At 39.7% G+C, this 15271-nt stretch overlaps 1 pseudogene; it reads right to left on the reverse strand.

Moving 5' to 3' along the window:
• Positions 1 to 15271, reverse strand: part of LOC131254199 (cytokinin riboside 5'-monophosphate phosphoribohydrolase LOG1-like) — a 47013-nt pseudogene that overhangs the window by 27281 nt on the left and 4461 nt on the right.

Raw genomic sequence — 15271 nt, forward strand, 5'->3', positions numbered from 1 at the left:
AAAATATTGACCTCTAGAATTTCTGTTTGAGTTTTTGGAGTTGATTTTGCTCTTTATACTTTCTGGAAAGCAGTACTGGTGATTGGAATGTCATTCCTAATTGTTGAAGAATCATGTATAAGTACTGGAAATTAACTGTAGGTGTAGGAACTTTATATGGATTGATGGAAATAGTGTTCAAGCCTGATAAATAGCAATACTTTTGGGGAAGTTCTCCATTATTCTCTAAGCAGATCTATCGGGGATTGCAATTGATTTGGTCTGTATCAACTGTTTCACATGCTATTCAACCTCTGTTTACCAAAAAAATAAAGCCCGAAGGTTTGTATTTAATGTAAAATAGGAGTTACAAAGCCAACCCCAAACAGCTAGGAAAAGGCTATGATGGTGACGACAACTCATTACACAGAAGAAACTTATTTAGCGACTCTGTTTCTTAGGATTTAAATGCTTAACGACATCTAGATTCCATAAATCTACTGAAGTTAAAGGTAGAATTGGCAGAATGATGATAGTAATGCTTGGTGGCAGGAGCAAGATGGGGTCTTCAAGCAGGAATGGGACTCCAAGTGGAGGATTCCTACTACTAAGAATACACATGAGCATGCACGAAGATAGGAAACACTTCCCCACTCTATTTTAACTTTAAATATAAGTAAACTCCAGCATCATCCATAATGGAAATGGCTTCATCTCTCATGAAAAGGGTAGCCTTTCCATATGTAAGCAGAATGATGGTACCTAGGCAACTAAATGTCTCAAGGAAAAATGTGAATGTGTCATCGAGAGTCTAGATAGTAACAATAAAAAATTCCATCCACATTAAATGCCATAATAATTGACACTTTGGTACTTACTTTGCCAGCCAATTAGATTATCACACTTGCTCTTGGTCCAATTCCAAACAGTCGTGCACATCTACAAGATACAGGCCAACAACTAAACTTCAACAGATGTCCAGGATGTACAATAAATAGCTGAAGACAGCTTGAATCATTCATCCCATATCACAAGAAGGCTACCACAAGTCATTGTCACACATAAGTTGACATCTTAGCGATTGAAATAAACAAAATTATTAAAATAGAACCTATGACTTAATCACTTTGCCATCTGTTACGATATCTTAGATTCAAGGCCTTATCTTATGTATTTTCTTCAACCTTAAAATAAACAATAGAAAACAGGGATTGAGACATGTAAATGCACAACACCAGATAACAACACAAGTAGAAAACCGGACACTTTGTTTTATCTATTATCCTAGCATACCACCCAACAAGTCCTTAAACGAAAAGCTCATTGACTTGATTAAGATGTCAAGAAGCATACGAGAAAGTTTCACTTCTATTAATAATATTTCCTCTATCTTAACATCCCTCCCAAGAGGTTTGCTACAATACATCCCAACTTACTGTAATAGGCATCACACTGATAGCCCTTAGATCTGGGTCCATTTTTCAAACAACGCCCGGTGGCAAAGGTTTGGCTTTTATTCTGACAGCCAATACAGAGCTCCCTAGCAACAACAGTGAGCAATGGCTCAGGATAGTCAACCAAGAATCAAATGGATCATCGCTAAATCAAATCATAGCCATCTAATTCAATACAAGGAAGAGCTATGTGGAGGACATTGACGACAACCATGTGGGCGTGCATGTAAACATCATAAACTCAATGACCCAACTTCCTTTAAGAAGATCGAGTGTTAATCTAAGCAGATTGGATGTGCTCGCTAGCATTCGGTATAATGGTGATTCAAGTAACATGGCCATCGATGTTTCCATGGTCAATGACACAAGTCATCACTCAAGTCTGTTGATTTCATTACCCATCGATCTATCACAATATCTCCTAGAAGAAGTTTATGTATGATTCTCAGGTTTGACAGGTAATCTCACCCAACTAAATTGTATAATTTCATGGAATTTCACTAGCCAAAAAATAGAAAGGAGAAATGGTTTTCGACTCATATGAATTGTGCTTGTGATTCTATTGTCAATATTCATTTGTAGCGGGTTTACATGTTACCTCTGGTGGAGAAAGATGAGAATTACCAACAACCAGGGAAGTCAAGCAACCCTTGATCTAGAATTGATGCTTGAGAATTCAACAAGTGGGCCACATAAGATCTATTAGGTGCACCACCTTGTGTTTGTACAAGGACCAAAAATCAAGCTAGTTTAGAACTCAGGTGGGCTCCACTATATGAACCAGGTGGCCTAAAACTTACACACATTTGTTTCAGGAATTTCATCAAACATGTGAAATGCTTGTCGCTCACTGGAATTTCATCAAACACACTTGGACTAGTACAATGGTGCGACCTACCAGATAAGTAGCTCAAATTCTATACAAGCGTGCTTTGTGTAGAAATTAGTAGGCCTGAAAAATCCAAAATCCAATCAAGTAAACAAACAAAACCATTAAAGATTAAAAGAGAGAGGAAAAAAAACACCTAAGTAGTCTCTTCAGTTCAGGCAACTGCAGAGTTGGAATGCGAATAAGGTTTTATGAGATTCACTTCATACAGAGCAGTCTCTCTCTCTCTCTCTCTCTCTCTCTCTCTCTCTCTCTCTCTCTCTCTCTCTCTCTCTCTCTCTCTCTCTCTCTCTCTCTCTCTCTCTCCTTCTTGGTTAGGATTTCATAAAAGAACCCAGCCTTCTCTAATCTAGGCAGCCATTGTTGCATCCCAAAGAAAGGAGATGACAAGAGAGAGTGAGAGAGTGGAGCAAGAGCGAGAGTGGGAAGGGATAGTGGGCCGAGAGAGGGAGAGAGAGGGAATGGATTGTGATAAGGGTTTTTTATTTTATATTAGCAACTTTTTCTGGCGCTATGTTTTGGGCGCCGGAAAAAACACAATAAAAATGAGTTGGTAATACCCAGTATTGTTGTAGGGATATAGTACATACATCATAACGGGGCTCACATAACTTTTCCACACCACCATGCAATATGTTTAGAAACGTAATAGCATTTTTTTTTTCAAAATTTTGGTAAGGGTAATTTTGACAACAACCATAAAAAATTTAAAACCAAATCACTTGTCACATTCATTGATAGGTGATAAGTGAAATGTGCATTGCAAAAAAAAAAAAAAAAAAAAAAAAAAAAAAAAAAAAAAAAACCCACCCATATTAAGTGTTTTTTTAACATTATTGTTTTACTGTTTATTTTTACTAAACCATCTGAATTCTCAAAATCACTGACAATAATAATGATAAATCCTTAAAATTAATTTTACCAAACAACACCTCACTCAAATTAAACCACTTAATTACTAAACTTGTTGTAAATGTGTTCCAGCTCTGAAAGTAGAGTGGTTGAATTATAATTCTTTTCATAATTGTAAGCACTTGTTTGGTGGTAAAGGACTGCTGGATATTTTTTGTTTCAACTATCCTAGAGGTGGGTTATTTTTATTCTTAAGGTGGTCTAGGTCTAGGTTTACTGAGGCACCTCTTGTTTTATCTGTTGTATTCGGCCTTAATACTTCAAGTCTTCATGCCTTCAGTCTTCAATGTCTTTCTATCGAGGCTCAACTAACTCAAGACACCGTATCTCACGTCATTGACAAAATTGAGGCACTAATAGGTGTTGAGATTTGGAGCCACATCTGGGGGCCGCTGGACCAGTCAAGTGCCCTGCTCGACCGGTCAAGTGGCCCACTCGACCAGTCGAGGATTGGCTCGACTCTAAGTCCATCGAGCATCAGGTTTTGGGTTCCGAGGTGCTCAACTGGTCGTGGCCCATGCTCGACCAGTCGAGGTTACATATATTAGTTTCCGGATTTGATGCGGACTGTGGATTTTTGAGTCAGTTTTTGTAAAGGTGCGAAAGGGAAGTTGCCTAAGCTATAAATAGGTGTCCCTAGGGCTTTTCTAGGGTATGGTAAATAATTCTAAAGTGTAGGCAAAGGGTTTTCTCTGTACTTCCAAGGGAGATGTTAGTATATTGCCTTGTAATCTTCATTTTTCTTCATAATGGAAGTTTGCATCCGTGTTTTTTTACCCTTGTTGGGGTTTTTCCAAGCATATCTTCTCTTGTGGTTTATTTAGAATGCTTTGATTTTATTTCTAGTTTATATTTCTTCTTGTTTATCGTTTATGGGTGAGACCGGAGATTGGATATTGGTTCACTGTGTTGTTGGCGTGCTGCGCAACAACTGGTATCAAAGCTATTGGTTTAGTTCTATTAGGAGCGATAACGGAAGAAGCGAAGACTAGAATTGAGAAGTTTGATGGTTCAAACTTTACCTTCTGGAAGAAGTAGATGAAGGATTATCTGTATCAGAAGGACCTCTATATTCCTCTAGGAGGAAAAGAGAAGAAACTAGAAAGGATGAGAGATGATAAATAGTTTTTATGGATCGAAAGGCTTTAGGAACGATCCGACTCTCTTTGTCTAAGAGCGTCACCTTCAATATATCCAAGATGAAAACTACAAAAGAATTAATGGAAGCCCTAGCTACCATGTATGAAAAGCCCTCAGCGTCCAACAAGGTTCATCTTATGAAACAACTATTCAACATGAAGATGTCAGATGGTGGGAGCGTGGCTGAACATCTAAACGAGTTCAATACAGTCACGAGCTAGTTGGAATCCATAAGCATTGTTTTTTAGGATGGGGTCAGGGCGTTATTGATCTTGTCCAGTTTGCTAGATAGTTAAGATGGGTTGGTGATTACTGTGAGCAATTCTTCCGGGTCGACAAAGCTGAAATTTGATGATGTGACCGGTCTAATTCTCAGCAAAGAATCTAGAAGAAAGGCATCAGGAGTTTCAGGGGATTCAGGGAATGATCTAAACGTTGAAGGAAGAGGAAGATCGCTGAACAAAGGAGGCAATAAACATGAACATTCTAAGTTGAGGAAGAAGTCCAAGGGACCGAAAGACAAATATGGGTGTTGACATTGCGGCAAGAAGGGGTACATGAAACGTGATTGCAGGGCGCTTAAGAAACAAGAAGGAAGCTCTTAAGGCGAGAAGGATTCAGTGAATCTATCTAAGGAGAGTGACACAGAGGCGTTGATCTTGTCTCTTAATGCGAAGAATGAGTCTTAGGTTATAGACTCGGATGCTTCATTTCATGCCACTTCATGTTATGAAGTTCTGCATAATTATGTATCAGGTGACTTCGGGAGAGTCTGCCTGGGTGATGAAGAGCCGTGCAGTATTGTTGGAAAGGGAGACATTCATGTCAATCAAAAAGACGGAACAACTTTGAAATTGAAGGATGTCAAACATGTACCGAGTTTGAAATGAAACTTTATCTCGGTGGGGCAGTTGCCCGATACCGGTTATGTGGCGACATTCACCAGTGATTCCTGGAAAATCACAAAAGGTGCCTTGGTGATATCTCGAGGTAAGAAAGAATGTACTTTGTACGTGACTTTAGGATCGTATAGTTTACTCGCAGTCGCATTAATTGGAGCAAATGAACAGTTATGGCATCAGAGGTTGGGATGTATGAGTGAGAAAGGGATAAAAGTTCTATTGTCAAAAGGGAAGCTACTGGGGCTAAAGTCTATTGACTTGAAATTCTACGAGGACTATGTGTATGGCAAGCAGAAGATGGTAAGTTTTAAGAAGACAGGACGCGCTCCAAAGACACATCTGTTGGAGCTTGTACACACTGATGTGTGGGGACTGGGACAGGTATTATCTTTTGGTGGCTCGCGTTATTTTGTATCTTTTATTGATGATGCTAGTAGAAAACTATGGGTCTATTTCTTAAAGCATAAATCTGATGCATTTGATGTATTTAAGAAGTGAAAAGTTATGGTAGAAAACGAGACAGGTAAAACAATAAAATGTCTCAAATTAGATAATGGGGGAGAATACTGTGACAAGAGATTTGAGGAGTATTGTGCAGCAAATGGAATCAAACATCAGAAAAAGATTCTAGGGACACCACAGCAGAATGGTGTGGCTGAGCGCATTAACAGGACCATCCTTGAGCGCACCAGGAGCATGAGGTTACACGCAAGGTTGCCCAAGACCTTTTGGGGGCAGATGCTGTGAATACTGCCACATATCTCATCAATAGAAGTCCCTCAGCACCATTGGATGGTGGGCTATCAGAAGAAATGTGGACTGGGAAAGAAGTGAACCTTGCATCTCAGAGTGTTCAGTTGCACTTCATATGTTCACATTGATGCAATGCACAGAAACAAGTTGGATGCGAAGTCCAAAAGGTGCACATTTATAGGCTATGGGCAGCTTGATTTTGGCTATAGGTTTTGGGATGCAGAAAATAAGAAAATCATCAGAAGCAAGGATGTAGTCTTCAATGAAAAAGTGATGCATAAGGACAGTGTGCAGGAAAATAAGGTCGAGGAGAAAGAATTCGTAGAGTTGGAAGAGTTACCGGACACGGGTGTTACAGCATCACAGGATGATTATGCACAGGAGCATTATGAGGCAGAGCCGCATACACCGGTTGTGAGGAGATCTACTCGGGAGAGGAGACCCACGGTCTGATACTCACCCTCCTTACATTATCTACTGCTGATAGATAATGGTGAACTAGAGTGTTTTGAAGAGGCATTACAGTCGGATACATGGGTTAAGTGGGAGCAGGCCATAGATGATGAGATGGACTCTCCTGAGTCTAATCGTACATGGGAGCTAGTCACTCTTTTTTTTCTTTTTTTTTTGGGGGGGGGGGGGGGTTAGCTTGTTAGTACACACCCATGTCAGTACACACACTCCATGTTAGCCACCCCCGCTAGGGATCAATACCAAGACCTCAAGTGTTGAAACGAGGTATCTCCACTCAGTCTGCCAGTTGAGCCAAGGATCTGGGTGTGGGAGCTAGCCACTCTACCCAAGGGTAAGAAAGCTCTTCATAACAAGTGGGTTTACAAACTGAAGGAGAAGCATGATGGTTCGAAATGGTACAAGGCTAAACTGGTTGTGAAAAAGTTTTAACAAAAGGCAGGTATCAATTTCACTAAAATATTTTCACCGGTAGTAAAAATGTCTATGATTCGCATGGTCTTGAGTAGAGTGGCTACAGAGGGCTTACATCTAGAGCAGCTAGATGTTAAGATAGCCTTTCTTCATGGGGACCTTGAAGAAGAGATATATATGGATTATCCAACAGGATACGTGGCACCAGGAAAGGAGAACAAGGTGTGCAGACTGAAGAAGAGTTTATATGGCTTGAAGCAGGCCTCGATGCAGCGGTACAAGAAGTTTGACAGTTTCATGTCAGGAAACGGTTTTAGGAGATGTCATGCAGACCACTATTTCTATTTGAAGAAGTTTGATACGGCGTACATCATCCTTCTTCTGTACGTTGATGATATACTTATGGCCGGTTCAAGCATGAAGGACATCTCAGATCTCAAAAGACAACAGTCTAGAGAGTTTGCCATGAAGGATTTAGGAGCTACAAAACAAATCCTAGGCATGAGGATAAAGCGTAACAGGGAAAACAAGAAATTAGTTTTGTCACAGGAAGAGTACCTAGCCAAGGTACCTGATCGATTCAATATGGGAGGTGCTAAGCCGGTTAGCACTCCATTAGCCAACCATTTCAAGCTATCTAAGAAGTAAGGGGCAAAGATGTAGGAGGAACAGGACTACATGGCTAAAGTCCTATACGAGTCAGCTATTGGGAGTCTCATGTATACTATGGTGAGCACGAGGCCAGACATTGCTCAAGTAGTGGGAGTTGTTAGCAAGTTCATGAACAACCTCGGGAAGGAACATTGGGAAGCTGTGAAGTGGATCCTCAGATACCTGGTAAGTACTAAGGATGTAGGGCTGTGTTATAGAGGATCGGAAATCAAGCTACAAGGCTATGTGGATTCAAATTTGGCAGGAGATATCGACAGCAGAAGAAGCACTACAGGTTATGTTTTTTCTCTGGGTAGTGTTGTAGTCAGTTGGGTCTCTCAGTTACAGAAGATGGTATCTATTAGTACGACGGAAGCAGAATATGTTGCGACTACAGAAGCGTGTAAGAAGATAGTATGGATGTAAGGTTTCATGGAAGAGTTGGGTTGCTGTACAGTGACAGTCAGAGTGCAATACACTTGGCTAAGAATTCAACCTTTCATTCAAGGACCAAGCATATTGCCGTCAGATATCACTTCATACGTTCATTACTAGAAAATGGATTGATTGCTCTGGAGAAGATTTATACAAGTGAGAATCCTATGGATATGCTGACCAAGGCGGTCACACAGGAGAAGCTGAAGCTCTATTCAGCTTTAATTGGTCTTCAGGCTTGAAGACGAGGAGGTGGGGCACTCCGAATGTAGAAGACACAGTTTTATAACGATATGTCTCCAAGTGAGAGATTGTTGAGATGTGGAGCCACATCTGGGGGCTGCTCGACCAGTCGAGTGCCTTACTCGACCGGTCGAGTGGCCCACTCGATTAGTCGAGGACTGGCTCGACCTAAAATCTAGTGAGCATCAGGTTTTGGGTTCTGAGGTGCTCGACCGAACGTGGCCCATGCTCGACCGGTTGAGGGTCCGCTCGACCAGTCAGGTGGCCTTCTCGATCAGTTGAGGTTATGCAGATTTGTTTCCGGATTTGATGCGGACTGCGGATTTTTGAGTCGGTTTTCACAGAGGTGCGAAAGGGAAGTTGCCTAAACTATAAATAGGTGTCCCTAGGGCTTTTCTAGGGTATGAGAAATAATTCTAAGGTGTAGGCAAATGGTTTTCTCTGTACTTCCAATGGAGATGTTAGTATATTGCCTTATAATCTTCATTTTTCTTCATAATGGAAGTTTGCATCCGTGGTTTTTTACCCTTGTAGGGGTTTTTCCACGTATATCTTGTCTTGTAGTTTGTTTCGAATGCTTTGATTCTATTTCTAGTTTATATTTCTTCTTGTTCATCATTTGTGGGTGAGATCGGAGATTGGATCTCGGTTCACTGCGTTGTTGGCATGCTGCGCAACAAGAGGAACATCTACCATTGAAAAGTTCTTGGGGGCCACATAAGTTTTGCATCAACTTGATATTTGTGTTTTTTCCTTCATCTAGATCCATGTGACCTTATGAATGGGTTGGATGGAAAATAAACATCATGGTGGGCCCTAGGAAGGTTCTAACGGTGGCCATCATTGTCCCCATTACTTTCTGTTGTGGTCCACTTGAGCTTTGGTTCTGCCTCATTTTTTTGTTCCTGCCTTAACATGATACGAAAAAAAATAAAAATGGATGAATGGTGTGGATATAGTACACACATCATAATGGGCCTCACGGAACTTTCCCGCATCACCATGCAATGTGTTTAGGAAAGTAACAACATTTTTTTCAAAATTTTGGTAAGAGTAAATTTGTCAACAACCACAAAAAAAATTTAAAACGAAATCACTTATCACATTCAATGATAAGTGAAATGTGCATTGCCAAAAAATATACCCACCTATATTTAGTGGTTTTAAACATTAAGTGCTTATTCTTTTATTTTTACCAAGCCATCTGAATTCTCAAAATCACTGACAATGATAATGATAAATCCTTAAATTAAGTTTTACCAAACAATACCTCACTCAAATTAAACCACTTAATTACTAAACTCGCTGTAAATGTGTTCCAGCTCCAAAAGCAGAGTGGTTGAATTATCACTCTTCTCTGATTTATAAGCACTTGTTTAGCGGGGTACGCGACTGTTGGATACTTGTTATTTCAACCATCCAATACATGTCCACCAATCCCATAGTCATATAATTAATCAAATGTAATTTTTTTTCTTTAATATATATAATGTGAGCATATGTACATTTTTACACAGGAAAATAATTTTAGGAGAGTCGTATCCTTTGAGATTTCACATGACTAAAATACGATTTTCAATATGGAAGAAGTATTTGTGCAATGTTGAAAATCTACTTGCTTACAAAGTAAGGGCCTGGATGTTAGCTGCCTCAATTAATGGCCTGTGTTTATCTGCTCCAATTCATTACTTTATGTGCGGGAGTAGTGGACTCCCATTACCTTTGGGTTCTGCATGAAACCGAAGACTGTTCCTCTTAGAGCTATCCAACAAAGGGCGCATAAGGAGTCTATTGTGATGACTGTGTAGTATCCATCAGTACGTCTGTTGTGGCGCCCAAGGTGAGGAGGTTAGCCCAAACAAGTGGCAGATTTAGAACTCCAGCAGACGATGGGAAATGAAAAACAAAGGATGGTTCACTCCCTATTGAAAAGCTTCTTTTCTCTCTCTGTACCAATGTAACTCATTCTTTCCCTCCAATTTTTTTGTGTGTGTGTGTCACACATTATCTCCTTCCCTCTTTCAACATGGGTTGCACATGCCACTTCCCTTGGCACATCTAAACTGCAACTCATACTTGCGCATTTCAATTTTAATTAATTTTATGCCCCATGTGTGACTTCTTCTGCCTGTGTCTCCCTCGGCAGGCAGAGTATCAAAGTTTTCTTTTATGCATTTCATTGCCAAGAATAATATGCCAACACATGATTTACGTTGAGTAATGTTCCAGGGAGCTTAGAGCCTGGAAACCTTACAGTGCTCGTAGTTGCATTTGGACTCGATATTCACATGGTTCTATACATATGTGACTGGCTTTTTTTCTTTTTCCTTTTGTTTTCTACACACGCACTCTGAGCCACCCCACAAACGGGTGCTCCAACCGGTGAGCTCATGTTGAAACTCCGGATAGTCTACCACATATGTGATTGGCTTGTTTAAAGAACAAAATTCTACATCCCTTTTGTATTTTGCTAATTGAATGATTTGGAACAGCTTATCAGTATGAAGTTTTCAAAGCAGTCTACTGAGGTAGTCGGATTTGGCTTTTGCATGAAGTTGCTATGCTGGAAAGCTAGGTGGGGCCACTATGATGTTTGTGAGAAATCCACCTTGTCTGTCAGATTTTTCAGATCATTTTAGGACACGAAACGAAAAATCAGATAGATCCAAAACTCAACGAGGCTGTACGGGAGGGAAAACTGGGGAAAGAAATATCTACCATTGAAACCTTCCTTGGTTCACCTTGATGTTTATTTGCCATCTAAACCGTTTATAATGTCATTACCACTAGGATGAACTGAAAAGAACAAAAAACTGAGCCTGATACAAAACTTTTGTGGCCATAGGAATGTATAGGAATGTTTCAATGTTGGTCATTCAATCTCCACTTTTTTCTCTGTGGCCCACTTGAGCTTTTGTTCCACCTAATTGTTGGTCATATAACCTAAAATGAGCATGTAAAATGGATGGATGGGGTTGATTTCTCACAAACATCATGGTGGGCCCCAAATAGCCTTCCCAGTGCATGCAAAAGGCCTTGACGCCTTGTACAGGAAATCCGTACCCTCTACCCGAGAGTGTGCTGGAGCCGATGGATGGTATATATAGGTGGGTGGTTTGGTTGCCAACGGGTGTGGATGAAAATGTGTTCATGGAAAGGTTCCTGTACAGTTTTCCACCACATCTCTGTTTTAATGAAGTGCATGCCCATGTTTGTTAATGACTAACGGATGGCAAGGTCAATTTTTCTATTTCTCTCAAAATTCCAGGCATTTTCTAAGTTATCATAAGTTATCATATTGTATTGCGTTCCTATAGTTTATTTATTTATTTATTTATTTATTTATTTTTTAAAGGTAACTAGGATATATGATGTTTGACGGGACAAACCCCTTTTGTTTTGTTTGTCTGCCTGTCTTTGTTCAGCCCAGCAATTGTTATTAGGTAGGGCCAAAAATAAATCTTGTAGTTGCATTTTGGCATACCAGATCATTGATCTTGACCTTCCATAGGTCCACCACACTCTTCTTAGGTCACAGTGAAAATTCACACATACCAGATGATTCCAGTCATCCTTAACTTGGCCCTTTCCTGCATTTGTCCTCCATGACACCCATCGAGTGGTCAGAATAAATGTTCCACCCAAAGTATGATTGACATTGATGATCCCACATATCTCTAGACGAACAATGTCATACGTTTCATTTCTTCCTGCTATTGATTAGATGGTTAGGATCATCTCATCAACAATTGGACCAAATGGATGGTCCCGATTGGTAATGTGGACTGTCCATCCACTGAATCATTTTTCCAAAATCACCTTCAATTTTTGTAAGCAGTATAGGTGGGGCTCATTTCTGGAAAAAAAAAAAAAAAACTAACTGATGGTTGAAGTTCCATCGGAAGGATAGCTTGGTCGTAGAAAAATTTAATTAGAAGCTGCATTTAGATGACTTCATGAAGTTTAGTTCGACTAAATCACCCTTATAAAATGTACTGAGGATTTAATATCAGTAAATTCAAGAGGAGGTAACAAAGCCCATTTTAATAAACACGCGTGTGCATTTTGAGCTTTCCTTTATCAGAGGGATAGACTGTTTATTTCTTCTATGGCCAACATAAAAAGCTCAGGTTTTGGGTGTCAGGGCCTATAACAGATCCAACGCTACTGGGTGAGCCAATAAACTCTGGTGGGTGGGAGTGACGCAGATGTTACATGATTAGCCATGACCCAATTGGCACAATCAGCCGCCTCTAATGTTCTTTATGACTGTCTGCATTCTGAAAATTGGCATTTCTTTGCTTCAAAGCCCCAATAATTTGGACTGGTGTTGCCTCACTGATTTCAATTTGGTTTATTCCATTGTATGGTGGGCAGTTAGTAGGTCAGCTGCTATGGAACTGGGCTCATGTCATGCACTTGCTTTCATTTAGGCTAGCCCATTATCAACACTTCCGATTCAAGTGGGTTCATTGCCTCAGATCTGCAACTGATGATACCGTTTGCAAATTATATAGATGTGCCTGGTTGCATGTGTGGAAGTGATTAAGGGTAAAGCATAGAGTTTCGGTTATCAGGCCTTGAAACAGACCCAATATCCAAATGAGATTAGAAGATCTGCCACATCGGCAGAATATTGGACAACCCAAATTTGAACAGAATGAAGAGCTGCAGAAGAGATGCAGCAGCAACACTAGTAGTAGTTCTAATTGAGCAAGACGTGGCTAGCTCATTATAGAATTACATGTAGTACTTGGGAAAGCTCAATTTCTTATGCATCATCATTTAATCAGTTTTGGCATGCATTAACAGATATCAATGGTTTCATCTCGTTGAAACTTTGGTTATGAAGGTTTTGGGCTGCAACTTAGCTGGGCTATATCCCAGGCTTAGTTTGAGCGTACCATTGTTTAACCTGGGTCCTAGCAGAGTACTGTGGCTTGGTCTCAGGCCCAAGTTTTAGGTCCAATCACTAGCTTTGCCGGGTCCTCGCTTTTGAGCCTTCTTGAAGACCTAACAGCTTCCTTGTTATATTTTAGGCTGGGTTTGGAATCACGTCCTCCACTAATGGATCAAGCCAGGAAACAATTTGAAGCCAAGGACCTGATTAATTGATAATTAGCCCAGTTTAGTAGGTTATGAGATCTTTAGTAGAAGATTTCCAGCTAAGGGCCAGCCCGGTCGCCTGGCCTTAATTTTATGGGCTTGGAACTGAAATGATGTGAATTAACAAATGGGCCAGGCCTTAGACTGAATTTTATCCCTTTCAAACTTGAGTAAATTCAAAGGACATCACATTGGCAACCCCTCACCCACCAAAAACATGTATTGATGCAGCCTCTAGCGGGGCCTAGCCACAAGTAAACATGCTCCTTTCACCATTCACCAACCATAACATCCACAGCTATACATATATTAAGGAATTGCATATCACAAGGGAGGGAAGATTCCCACCATTTACGTGTGTTTGGGTCATTTGATTTTCCTTTCTTTCTTTATAAAAAAGTGACTTTCACAAGTCATGTAAGTTGGTTCTCATCATTTGACCACTTTGGAATCCCGGAAAATCCAAGCTAGGGCCCATTAAATGCATGAATCGAACTGATAATAGGAGGGCTCTTCCAAAAAGTTTGAAAAAAGAAGAAGAAGAAGAAGAAGAAGAAGAAAAGTAATAAGAAAAGAAGGAAAGAAAAAAAGTAGGTTACTGTAACCTTTTTGACTGGAGGCATGCAGCTGTTATTTATTTATTTATATTTCCATTCCACATACTACAGTCCCCATCTTTCACAACTCCGGAGTCTTCTAGCAAACACCTTTCTTTCTTTATTTCCTTTTAAATAAAGAAAATAAAGAAGACCAAGAAGACCAATTCCTCTAATCACGGGAAGAATACAAATACCAAAAGCAGGGGCCCCTTGGGGACGGCAACAAGCGAAATTCAAGGAGAGGGATAGAAGAAAACAGAAAAGAAAAGAAAAGACCCAAATCAAAGGCCATGAAATCGAATGTATAGTTCGATCGATTAAAGGGGATAAAAAGTATTCAAGAGTTGTATTGAAAATTCGAATTAATTTCGATTGATCGAAGTGAATTTCGATCGAACCTCGATCGATCGACGGCAATGTCGATCGACTTTGATTAATCAATAGTCCGACGGAATGTTCTGTTCAATTAGAACTTCAATGTTTTATTTATGTGACATAAATTAGTAATAATCCTTGATTTTCTTGGAACACTGGGAGGTCAGAACACCACGGTTAATTGAATGAGCCCCACCTTGAAAAAAGATCATTTTAAAATTTTGTGGAGGATAAAACTAATATCAATGATTTTATTTCTATGCGAATTTTAGATTTGGAAAAAATGATTAACCATAGGTGAGCTGATTTCATAGACATACACTAATAGAAATATAATTTGAATTATGAATATTTAGGTGATTACAAACTGATTGATCTTCGGGTAACATCTCGGAGTATACATCACCAGATTTTAAGTTAGTGATCCCAACATATTTTCTCTATTATTATTAAAACTAGTTGTGTAATTGCTTTATTTACTACATTCTTTTGTATGGATTGCTTTGCCGAAATTGTCTAAACTGAAATGATATTTTTGAAACATGACAATATATGCAATTGCTTTTAATATGACATATCGATCATTCTCATGCATCCATATCATGCATAGCATTCCCGTGTTAATTCGCTTGGGGCGCTCCTCGTAAGACATGCAAGTACTTACAGTATCGGGGGAACTAGGGGATATCCCTGGATGCCCACAATGTGTAGAAGCCTACCAAGATGGCGGAAGCCTACCTCAGAAAGGGAGATGTGAGTTGATGAAATCCAACTTAAGTAACTGAACTAATCAACCTACTTAATGCAATCGTACATTCATACATTGCATAACATTTATGCATTTCTATTTTAATTATGATGTGTATGAAACATGATGGATCACTCATTAAGTCAGGCCAGCTGACGTATATTGATAGAAAAACCATACAGATCATGTCAAAAATGAAA

The sequence above is a fragment of the Magnolia sinica genome, chromosome 8, assembly GCF_029962835.1.
Source record: "Magnolia sinica isolate HGM2019 chromosome 8, MsV1, whole genome shotgun sequence".
In the NCBI taxonomy this organism is placed as follows: Eukaryota; Viridiplantae; Streptophyta; class Magnoliopsida; order Magnoliales; family Magnoliaceae; genus Magnolia; species Magnolia sinica.